This window comes from Helianthus annuus, chromosome 15 (assembly GCF_002127325.2).
Source record: "Helianthus annuus cultivar XRQ/B chromosome 15, HanXRQr2.0-SUNRISE, whole genome shotgun sequence".
NCBI lineage: Eukaryota > Viridiplantae > Streptophyta > Magnoliopsida > Asterales > Asteraceae > Helianthus > Helianthus annuus.
In genome coordinates this window covers 67,937,808-67,950,093 of record NC_035447.2, presented here as the reverse complement: position 1 = coordinate 67,950,093, position 12,286 = coordinate 67,937,808, and positions in this window count along the sequence as shown.

Sequence of the window (12,286 nt, the reverse complement as noted above, 5' to 3'; positions counted from 1 at the left end):
TAAGGATTATCCGATGTATAGTTTAGCCTGCGTAAATATTATGACCATGTCCGCCCATAGCCATGTTGTTCCGAGCGGATTACCTAGTTTGACGATGCTAGGCATGTTAGGACTTAAGTATTAAAAGTAATTATATAGGCGCATGCAACATGTCAGATGGCCAATCGAGCGTGACCCAATGCATGTGTGGGCAATGAAAGTTTCCACTTATGCGTTTAGAATTTTGTAATTTTGAGGTAGCATCGCCACGTCAGGTTATATACGGATCATCATATAGATATATGTATATAGTCAAGTGAACCAAAGGCGTGCCATGAGATGCGAAGCGTGTTTGAACAAATAAAAGTGTGTCGCGCAACTAAATAAAGCAATAAAAGAGGGTTGTACATGGAATTGCATTCCGAAATATATAGCTTAGCTTAGTGAACTCCAGCTTAGGTTTATCATTACTGAAGTATAGCTTGGTGAAGGAGTAAATGGAGACAAGAACCACCTTACCAGTAAGAAGGTTTGACAAGAAGTTGTCCAACCAAAATCTCGTTGTTGAAGAGGGGTTTTCAGGTGTGTAAATCGAATGTCCGAACCAAGACCCTTGGTCTTGGTGACTACGTTCTATAGTGCTTATAGTGTTACACTATCCCCGTTCCTTACTTCAATGTTGCTAGATAATCTTAGCAGGAGAGTCATGTGCTCGATGTGTCATATTGGAGGTGGCGAGACATTATCAAGAAGACGGTCTAGCTTGAGGATGTCAATTCCTACCGAGGTGCCACTGGGTTTTACAAAATGTCAGCTTTTAAGACTTAATTGTAGCTGGGGCGTGAGTGGTTAGCCCGCCGTGCTAGTCTCCCAGTCTATTGCTGCTTAAATAAACATTAGTAGCATTGAAATAACAAGGGAGAGAATTGCATTATTTGTATGTATACATAAGGTTTGCCAAAACGCGTCCTACTTAGACAAGGACCATTCTATGTACGAGTCGAAATAATCGAGCTTGGTTGCTTTTTAACACATCCTGCCCATGGTGGTATTGTACTGCAACAATACTATTTATGTAGTTTCGGTCGTTTTTTAGTGGTATGGATGATCTATGCCACCAAATTTCAAGTACCGGCTCTATGGATGTAAATGATCTCATGTTGGGTAAAATGCATGTCCACGATGTGGAAGATGATACGGATGCTGGGGCGGTTACATGACACCCCGTAGTCCTAGTGAAATGGATATATGCTCATATATGTTTAAGAGTGGTGCAATAGAGGTTGTACGATCTCGTGCTATAAAGCCACGACACATGTAAAATGTGTTGTAGTATAAAGAGGAGAGTATTGGACCGTTATAAGTGACCTGGTTCCGTTAAAGGATTTAGTAACACAAATTAAAGCGACACGCCAGTGTGTGTGCGACATACGCACTTAAGGAGTGGCGACGTAGGCGCTACAGCGGTGGCGTGACTAAATGCGCCACAACCCCCTTTATAATGATTGGCAATAAGGTTGGAAGATATATCTTTCTGCCTGACAGCTGAGAATTTCCAATAGGTACTCTTGTGTTTTGTTCTATAGTAAAAGTAAATTTATAAGCGTGACCAAAGGCGTGACTAAAGGCGTGCTCACCGGAGATGGCGCGAGCAAGGAGGATACCCGCCGGAGATGGTGGGAGTGAACGAAAAAATCCGCCGGTGTGGCGGGTAGAATGAAAATTGTCCGCTCGTGGCGGCGCGACGAATAAAGGTGCCCGCCGGAGGTGGTGCGACCAGGAAAGGTGTCTGCCGGAGGTGGCGTCACCAAGAAAGGTGTATGCCGGAGATGGCGTGACCTAAGAGGTTGTCCGCCAAGGGTGGCGTGACGAATAAAGTTGTCCGCCGGGGGTGGCGAAACGAATGAACGTGTCCGCAAGAGGTGTGGGTGGATGAAAAGCGACTGCCTCAGTTGCGGGGTGGATAAAAGTTTCCACCGGTGGTGGCGAGTTAAATAAAAACTTCCGCTGGTGGTGGCGTGGGCAAGATTGACCACACAACCGAACCGGTATGATGTCTAAGAGTGTGCTGGTTAAACAACGAATCACGCTGGAGAGTGCCCTGTAGTGCGGCGTTTCGTGTTTCAACCAATGCTTGAGAGGGGATTATCATGCCAAAAATGGCAAAAGAAATGTGTGCTAGGAATGGTGCAGCAAAGGGAGTCATCGCCGGAGTTGGCGTAATCATGAAAATTGTCCACTACTGATTGTGGTGGTGTGGATAAAAGATTCCGCCTGAGTTTGGCGCGTTGAAGAAGATCGTCTGCTAAAGGTGGCGCAACCAAGAGAGTTGACCGCCCGGGGAGGCGCGACAAATAAAGTTGTCCGCCAGGGGTGAATAAACGCTGTCCGCCGGGGTGACGTGACCAAAAAAGTTGTCACCTTAAGATACGAGCGTGGCCTTTCATTGGTGTGCGTGAGGAATGCTCGACGCATTTTCTCGATTGAATGTATGGCCAAACCTGTAAATTGCATTGTCGAACGCGGGTGTGCTATGAGGTGCCACGCCTAATGCTAGTATAAGTTGACAAGACAAGCTGTGACGAAGTATCAGGCCAAAAATGGCAAAAGAAGTGCGCGTCGCGAATGGTGCCGCAACGGAAGTCATCGCTGGGTAATGGCATAAATCTTGACTCGTTCCTTTATTATATATATATATATATATATATATATATATATATATATTTAAATTATTTACATGATGACTCTTTGTAGAAAACGAAAAGTTTAGAAAACAGAGGCTCGAATTCATACGAATATATTTGCAAGAGGAACTACGCGCATACATTACTTAAACGCTTATGGGTTTGAAAAGTATCCATGTGAACAACAAGGTTTGACGAGACATGTGCTCTTAGTTTCCCACAAATGTTAAAGATTAGAAAGCCTTTTGGCTCGTAACATGAACGCTTATGGGTTTCATGTGAGCATTTATATGAAGAGAGTTAGGCTTATAAATGTAACATGCATGTGTACGACTTTCATCGAAGGACAGCGGCGCGGATTTTGGTGATGTGAATCAAGTGGCCCATAGTTAAGTAGAAGTGTTTCATGATGGTTATCTGCTGCAGATGGCGGAATGATATGGCTCACGGCTATGTCCGCGCGCATGGTGAAGTGTGATATCCCAGCAGGGTGCAGTGGACGGGGTGTTAGGCAGCGCACGATGGCTGGTTTTATGTCCACGTAAGCGCGAATGGTGTCTCGTGTCCCGGTTGCGCATGGCATGAGGGGTTCATATTCGCACGGGCGTGTTAACGGAGGCAGGTCCTCAATGTACGCGTTACCGGAGGCATGTTAATTACCATTGCGCATGGAGTGGCATGGTCAGCTCTGGTGTTCGCCGGAGGTTATGTGACCAAGACGGTCACGAGCCGGGGGTGGGCGGCAATTTGTTTATTTTAGTCTCCTCCACGTGTGTATGTCGTGTAACCCGTGAACCGCAGCCAAGTCCGCCACCCGCACGGTGGAGCTTGCTCGGTGAAGGCGGACCGAATCTAGTAGCAGAAACTACCCACCATGTATGTCAAGCTTCGTTATGCATTGGTCGTGGTTCCTCTACCACGCGCAGAGTAGCGTGTCCACCTATCCAGGTATGCTCTTCAGCCGAGCGCGTGGTCCAAAAATAAACCACTTTATTAGATGCGTGTGTAGTAGAAAGGTTTATTTTTTATTATATATATATTTTTTTAAAGAGAATTTTATGATAAAATTCGTGTTACTCCCTGTGTTTTAAATATAAACGATGCACAGGGGATATCCTTGTTCTTAGCCTTATTAGCTTTTTACCGCTGTAAGGGGTGCTAAGCTTTTTACAATTGTCCATGCTCTAATAATGGCCATACCCTCATGTAAGTCATTATTAGGTAGCATTCAAACTAAAAGGAGCGAATGTTCAAAGCTGAAAACAAGATCTCATTAGTGCACCCTCCAAACCCCCCAAATGTCAACAATAATATGAAATAATTATGCTGAGAATTTCGATTTTTTTATTTGACACTCTCTGAGCATGTAAATAATAAATAATGACTTACTTGTATTAATGTAAAAAAGGGTAAATGACTTACTTGATTCCATGGCATATAAGCCGACGAAAGATAGATCTCAATATTTTGGCTTGTGAAAACCCTATAAAACTGCAAGGGTGCACTTTATTTAACCCGGGACTGAATATCCCCTTTGAACAAAGGTGGACTTTATGTAAGCTACAGATCTAGAAATCTGGGATAGGAAGGAATAGTGAGGTGTGGTTCGTGTCAGGTCCCACGGATGGCGTCAATGAAGAAGCATGGACCCGAGTGGGTCAGAACTTCTACGGTGATGAATACGAATATTGCCACACCTCGTCTTCTGCACTTCATCCTAGACCTGTAAACAATAAGAGAGAAACATGGGCAATTGTAGAGACGACCGGTAGAGAAAGAATCCCCTATTTCCAGCTACAAAAGTGTTGCCCTATATCTCATGCCCTAATGAGGAGGTGGAGACCTCCTTATATAGGAGATATGGGAAACCCTAACCTCAATGGGCCAGGCCCAGTTAGGGGTTGTCTCTACGAGCCCACAGCCTAGTGTAGCATAAACTACAATGCGCTAGGCTTCGGGGATTAGTACACAATAATAATAATAATAATAATAATAATAATAATAATATATAATTAATATAAAAGTGATAAATAGCAGAAAAGTCCGACTGTTCGGGTCGGGTCCAGTACCATACCTCGTCAATAGCAAACATTGAATGAATTAATCTAAGCGTTATGTGATGTGTTAACCATATGAAAACACGCATTTTGACGTATTAGACTGAACTCAATGCAACATATATAAGCATTGTGATTGGATCAAACTGTATAGTAAGTTAAATTTATACCATATAGTCATAATGTATTATATATGACCCGGCTTATACATAGAAAATGTAACGGGTTTAAAGGAAAAACTGACACGTATAATCAAAAGGGATAATTACAGGTTTTTTTGAAGAAAAAAAAACCTTTCAGTAAAATTACATAGACTGACTCCGCTTTAAATAAAATTTATAATAAAACGTAGTACTTGATAAACAATTTGCAATGGTATATTAAAAGTGTAGAAAACACAATATTGTGGTATTAAAAAATAAATAAAACAACTAAAAAGCTGAGGGTGAAATCATAATTTTTGAAACGGGGGCAAAATCATATTCTTTTAACTAAGGGCAAAATCGTAATTTTTAGCTTGAGGCAAAATCAATTTTTTTTTGAAGTCGGGGCAAAGTTATATAATAATTTTAGCTGGGGGTAAGTGTAAATTTTTTTTTAAGTTGGGGCAAAGATGTAATTTGGAACTGATGGCAAAATAGTAATTTGTGGCTGGGGGTAAAAGCGTATTTTTATTTTTAGCTGGGGGCAAAAGCGTAACTTTGAACTGATGGCAAAGTCGTATTTTTAAAGCGGGGATAAAATTGTAAATTAAGTGGGCCAATAGGGGAGTGCCAGACAGCTACCTGACACTGTGCCCCTTTGCCGCCCATGCCGGCCAATAAAGAGCCGGAACTATTCCCGGCTGACGTATGCATCTTTAAATTGTATGTATAGGGAATGTAGAGAAATGGGGTGGAATCCCCTTTATATACTTAGTCTTTTGTCTTAATGGGCTTGGGCCAAAGGCCCACAAGCCCAACCTTCGTGTTTTAAGCGGCCTGAGACCCGTTTTGGCAATCCGAACTCGTAAAAATGTCGTAATTTATTGTTTTAAAATAAGAAGACGCAACATAGTGTCGGTGATCGTGCTTGACGTGCTTGGTCGTTGCTTACGGTAAAAAAATTCGCGAACAATTACGTTTATTTGCTATTTTAACCGTTTTTCGATCTAGTTTCGACTAGAGTAGTTAAAATTTAATTTCGAAACAAACTATATCGTAAAAGTTTTATATTTGTCGGCGTGATCAGTATTTCATACGGTTCTAGTTCGTTGTCGCTACATATTCAGCAGATTTTTCCGTAAACCACCGTTCACGCCTTGTAAGGCCGGTTAGCCGTTTCTAGGCACTCCAAAGGCCTAATTAAGTTAATTTGCGTCTTAAACACTATTTATTATCATCCTAATGTTTGTTAATCGCGTAATTAAGAGTCGTAAATCACCGGGTGTCACATTCTCCCCCTGTTACAAAAATTTCGTCCTCGAAATTTAGACTACGTTAACTCCTTTGAGTTACGTTATGTGTTGGTAAATACGAATAGTATCAAAGTGGATGACCACGAAATCGGATCAAGACTTATTCAAATCATGTGAATTCAAGGACATTCCTCCACAATAGGAACCAAACAGTTAAAAAGAAATGTGTTTCAAAAGTCGATGTCAAAGGAAACAAGACGTATAAGTACAGTCACTAATGTGACTATGTTAACAGGGATCCAACAATGAGCAGGAACTTCGACCAATCGAATTCCATATGCACGTTCACAATAAGTAAATGAGTTCTAGAAGCAATAACATCCACTGGATGAACTTAGAATCAACAATCTCAAATGTACTAGTTTGCATGAAACACTCGATCGTGATCAGCACAAGCTGCAAGTTATACCGACGCCACAAGGTGTCGCAATGAATGAAACAATTCAATAATAGGGGTGATCGAACAAGTATCACCTGTGTTTTGCAGTCAATTGAAAGCGTAATGAAGTAAATGTGAAGATTTGTTTCTAACAACATCATAGGATTTTCAATTGAAATTTGAATCATCAAAGAAATAACGTTTTTGATCGAAGACGAAGAAGCAATGAATATCGCAAAACATTTGATCGATGTTGAAAGGACTGTTAGGAGGTACACCGGAATATGAAATAAATTTTGTGTACCCTTGTCTTATCACACGATTGTGTTAAGACTGTTGTAATGTGATAAATCAAAGCGGATTTAATCTAAATCAATAATTAAATAATTAAATCCGTGCATAAGATATGTAAATGAGTTTAGCGCAAGCTTCAAATAAGTGAAAATACCACCATAAGGTGTCGAAATAAACAAACAATTTAATGGAGTCGAATGCCAAACAAGTTTACTTCGACTCGGAACAAATGAAACACTTGTTAAAACGAATTTTGAATATGATGCTCCCAATACATCATATGATGTTCTGAATTGAATATGTGTAACAGACAAGTTCAAACAATTGAACTTGGTTTTAGCGCAATTCGACAAAATACGTGTATCGACAAGAAAACTTTCGGCATGGTCACAACGAAAAACCATGTGTTGACTTGATAACAAAGGAGCCAACAGTTACAATAATGTGGGTCATTCGAATCACAAATCAATAATTAGATTTAGCGAAAAAATATTTTAACTTTAATGAAACGCTTATTCGAAACGAAACCACATGCGTAACAAACGATGCATGCGTAACATATAAATTTTCCAAGAAATGAAGCAATTAGTGTTCGCTATACTGAAAGAAATAATCGTGATACAATGACCATTAAGAGGAGTAGAGATACGAAAATCTACTCAGTAAATGTGAAAGTCGAAATTTCAATAAAAGAAATTTGAGGACTTTACCTGGGGTTGCATGTGATATCCGGTTGTTAGGTGACATTACCATGGAATGTCGAACATAGTGTATTCGTCGTTAATAAGATAGGGGGAATACGAAGGCATGCGTATTCTCCTTAGCATGACCCGTATCGTTTGTAGGACCGCGTGCCAAACCGCCACTTCCTAATCGATAGTTTTCGTGCTGACAGGATTAGCATCATCGTTGAGTTGCTCCATAGTGTCTTTGCAGTGACTTCACCTCGAATGTCGTATGTGACGTACTTCAACCCCCATTGATGTATAGCTTAAGTTTCACGTATACTTGCGTGCTAGCGTTTTGTTTCACGTAGGATGTGATGTACCCCGACATCCGTTGACGTAAAATTTGAGTTCCATGTATTCTTGTGCACTAGCATTTCGTTTCTCGTAGAATGTGATGTACCCCGACATCTGTTGACGTAAAGATTGAGTTCCATGTATTCTCGTGCACTACCGTTTTGTTATGCGTAGGCTGCCTGCTCGGGAAGTTAAAATATCATAGATAATATGGATAATAGTGTGTGCCCGAGTTAATATTCGTGGTTCCTACGTGATGACTTTTAATGAACTTCAACATAAGTTTTCGAAGGTCTTAAATGCATGTTTCCTAAACTCTCAGAGTTTTGCGTACTGTATGTAATTGTTTTATGCACCGTGTATGAAACACCACAATAGCGTATGTTTAAAAACAAAATTTTGACTGTTTGTTTTTCGGCAACGGTTGGAGACCATATTCGAGTACTAGGCGTTCTGTATGTGTTCAAGGTCTCAATAGTCTAAGTCCCAGATAAAGGTGAGGTTAGAGCCTAGGTATTCCTACAGAAAACCTTATTCGCTGTAACCTATAGCTCTGATACCAATCTGTCACACCTCGAAATTATCAGAGCTGGCGTGTCTGGACTGGTATCTTCATTGCACAGCGGAAGCAAATAATCTAAGTCTTTTAGAAAATGAACGCCACTAATCACTCGACTCCACATGGTTCTCCTATTCCAACCGTGCCATGATTTCTGAAAAGCAACATGAGAAAGAAACATGCGAAAAAGTCAACATAAAGTTGAGCGAGTTCATAGTTTGTTTGTAAAAGATTTGAAATAAATCTTTTAAATAACCGGTTTGTGAAATAAGATTGAGAAAACGAATTTAGAAATCATTTTCTTGCCAAGTTATATGGAAACTTTGTATTTGTAACGCATTATGTTCGTAAAACCATGTATTTGTAAATTCTCGTATTTGTAATGTTCGTATAACCGTCAATGCCCACCCTGACTTTGACTCCAAGCCCGCACAATCCTATTCCTTGAATTTGTATAAAACATGATATTTAATTTGTATAAATCAAGTATTTCTGTAAGTATGTATGTATGTCCCTGGTATGTAGCAATAAGGAAAAAGAGATCACCAATGGGTTGCAAAGCCACTGGTATGTATAAAGTGATGCAGGAAAACTCAAACCTAGCAAATTTGTTACCGGGCCTCGGCTGTAAGACACAGTCACCACTATGGGCCGCCCCGGCCTCATGGGTGTGGGCTCGCTTCACCCAAATAGATCTATCACTCATGTCCCTCGGTCCTATAATGAGGATTAATGGCCTTAAGTGTTGTACCCACCACTCACATAATCTAAGTAGTATACCCTCCTTAGGCTAACCATACCATGTATATAAAAAAATGTTTGTATAATTGTAACATGTATTTTACCCCAGCCTCTAAGGCTGAACCTCCCCAGCCTCTACGGCTAACTCCATAGTCTCTCTATATTATCACCAGACGATCCACCCCTAGTCATGAAAATCATTCACATTTCGATAATACACATTTGTTTTGTAAAAATCGGTATATTTAGTATAATTCATTCGTAATATGATTTAGAAATATGAGTTTTCGTTCGTTCAAAAGCTTTGTATGTTCTTGCACAACGTGCTTTGTCAAAAAATATGCAGTCTTTGTTTATCGAAAACCTTGCATGTTTCTGAAAAACGTGCATGTCTTTCCACCCCGAAAACATTCATAAAAATGTAAAACCGTAAAAAAGGTGGGGTTATGAACTCACCTGGATTGCCTTGTGCAAAGCTAGCTAATTACGACTTCGTGATGTCGTTTCCAAGACTTGACTTGCTAGCGTGCATTCTACAATATTCCTAACATGGAATATCTTATAAGTTTCTAAATAAAACAACGTAGCTAAACTACGTGTCCGAGCTCTACCGAATCGTTAACTAAACGATTCTAAAAAGGTGTTATTATTTTGATTGACAAAAATCAAACTATGGTTATTTGATCCTGTTTCATAATCGGGATAAAAACTAAGTCGTGGAAACGACTTAGCTTCCAAGCGACTCAGAATATAATTGTAAATACGTCCGAGAAGTCGCATTAGTCGTCACGAATAGTAGGCGTAGATGAATAGTAGTTCGATTCTCTTTAGCTTTCATAAGTCGTAAATAAATAAGTAAATATATATATATATACATATACTCGTAATCTTGACGTTTGAAGTGAATATAAACATTGTATTTATCTTAAAACAGTACTCGTAATTGCATATATCATGTTTATATCTACCTTTGTAATGGAACTCCTAAAAATAGGTTTTAGTCCATTAGAGACTATGTTTAAAAAAATCAAACTTGAGTAAATATATATATATATATATATATATATATATATATATATATATATATATATATATATATATATATATATATATCTGCAAAATATATAAGATTTACTATCTCATATAAAATGTCATAAACTTTAATGCTTACACTGCTGTCAAACTAGTAACTTTTTAATAAAGTACTAGCAAAATTCTTGACAAAGCCAAATATAAATTTATAAAAAAAATGCCATGCAAATATATTAGCTGAAAATATGAGCATGAACATCCATCCTTTCTAATGACATGTTGATAATATTTAGAAAATGTTTTTTTTTGACACTTTATAAAAATCCAAGTCTTTTCAAAGTATCGTATTTGTGTACACACCTTTGATTTTGTTCATGTAATTCATGTTTTGGGTAAATTTATGCATAATAGTTTAGTGTAATCGAAGGCGTTTTGAAATAAACACAAATATTCATGTTCATTTTAAATAATTATCGAGTTTTGTTAGGTAGTAAATCAAGTTTGTCGGAATGTTATAAATTCGTCGCGCAAGTCGTATGATGTTGCCAAAATAAATATACTTTATATTTATTAAAAAAAATACACTTTAACCATCGATAGACGTCGTTTATGAATTATAAATGTTTCGTATAGCGGATTTTACGAAAAACGGACAGAGTTTCCTCTGTTCTTGGTCGATCCCGACAATCAAAACGTCGATATTTTTATCAAAACACAACAGTTCAACAATATATATACATAATGTTTTGTCGAGTTGCAAAATGAAAACAAATTACTAAATGTGACGGTTCGAGCTCGGTTCGCGTATAACTATAGAAAAAAAAGAAAAAACTAAACTAACGTATATTAACTTGCTACTTCTAGTTTGTTACCGGTTCTTCGAGTTGACCGCTGTTGACCGAGTTGACTCAGCGAGTTGACTCGGTTTGACCGAGTCAACCAAACCTGCTGACCAGTTGGCTCTATTGACCGAGTAGTCTGAACCGAGACCCAAGCCAAAACATCAACATCTTCCACATTTTGAGAAACAAGACATCATCAAATTCATCAAATCTCAAAGAAGAATACAAGAAATAAGCGGGGGGGGGGGGGGAGGGGTGTTACCGTGAATCCGTCGGATAATGGCAAAGACCGCCGGTTAAACGAACCGAAAACCGGTGGTCCGAGTCTCCATCTCACTCTCTGCTGCTCGAACCCCCAAAAACTGACTCGAACCTGAACCAAGTTGAACCCCAAACCGGTTAACTCGCCGGATAAAGACAATGTCGGAGAACAAGGATCGGGGGTGGGGGGTGTCTGGTCGGAGAACAAGGATCGGGGGGGGGGGGCGGGTACGCCACAAAACCACCTCCGGAAAACCCCCACTGCCGCCGCTTGCGGCGGCGCCGCCGTGAACCGTCACCGCGAGTTTTAAGCGTGAGTTTGTTTTGTGTTACTGATTTTTTGTTTGTTGTAAATGTAGAGAAATGGGGTGGAATCCTGTCACACCCCTAATTTCCACGTGTCACCGGTGGGCCCGGTGGGGGATTACCGTGACGTAGTTGATATCATCATAGTCAAACAACACAAATTATAATGCACAGCGGAAGCAAAGATAGATTTATTTCAACTTAATTTATTGTAATATTCGAGTATCACAAAATGTCGAAATAGAATCCACAGGCAGAATCAAATAAAAAGGAAACTTCATTTCAACAGACTTCTTGCATCCTAAGCTTGCGAGACTTCTATGGATGCTTAAGGAGTGACCAGCCTATTACGCGTAGTACCTGCACTTAGTCTTTTTGGAAAATACGTCAGTTTACACTGGTAAATACAATTCAACTGACTCATTTTGAAAATGTTTAAAATTGATTTAAATGCTCGTGGCATATAACTTTTTATAACTTGGGATAATTATTTGCTTAATAATCTTGTAAAAGAATTACATGTTCGTTCTGCGTTCGGTAGCCCGGGGTCATGCCGGGTTAAAGATTAATAGACACACCACTTAATATAATTCCGCCGCGAGACTTCTCTCGTACCGACGATTATACATGTTGTACAACACTACAGGTGTACGCCTACACCCGAGTGCTAAGGT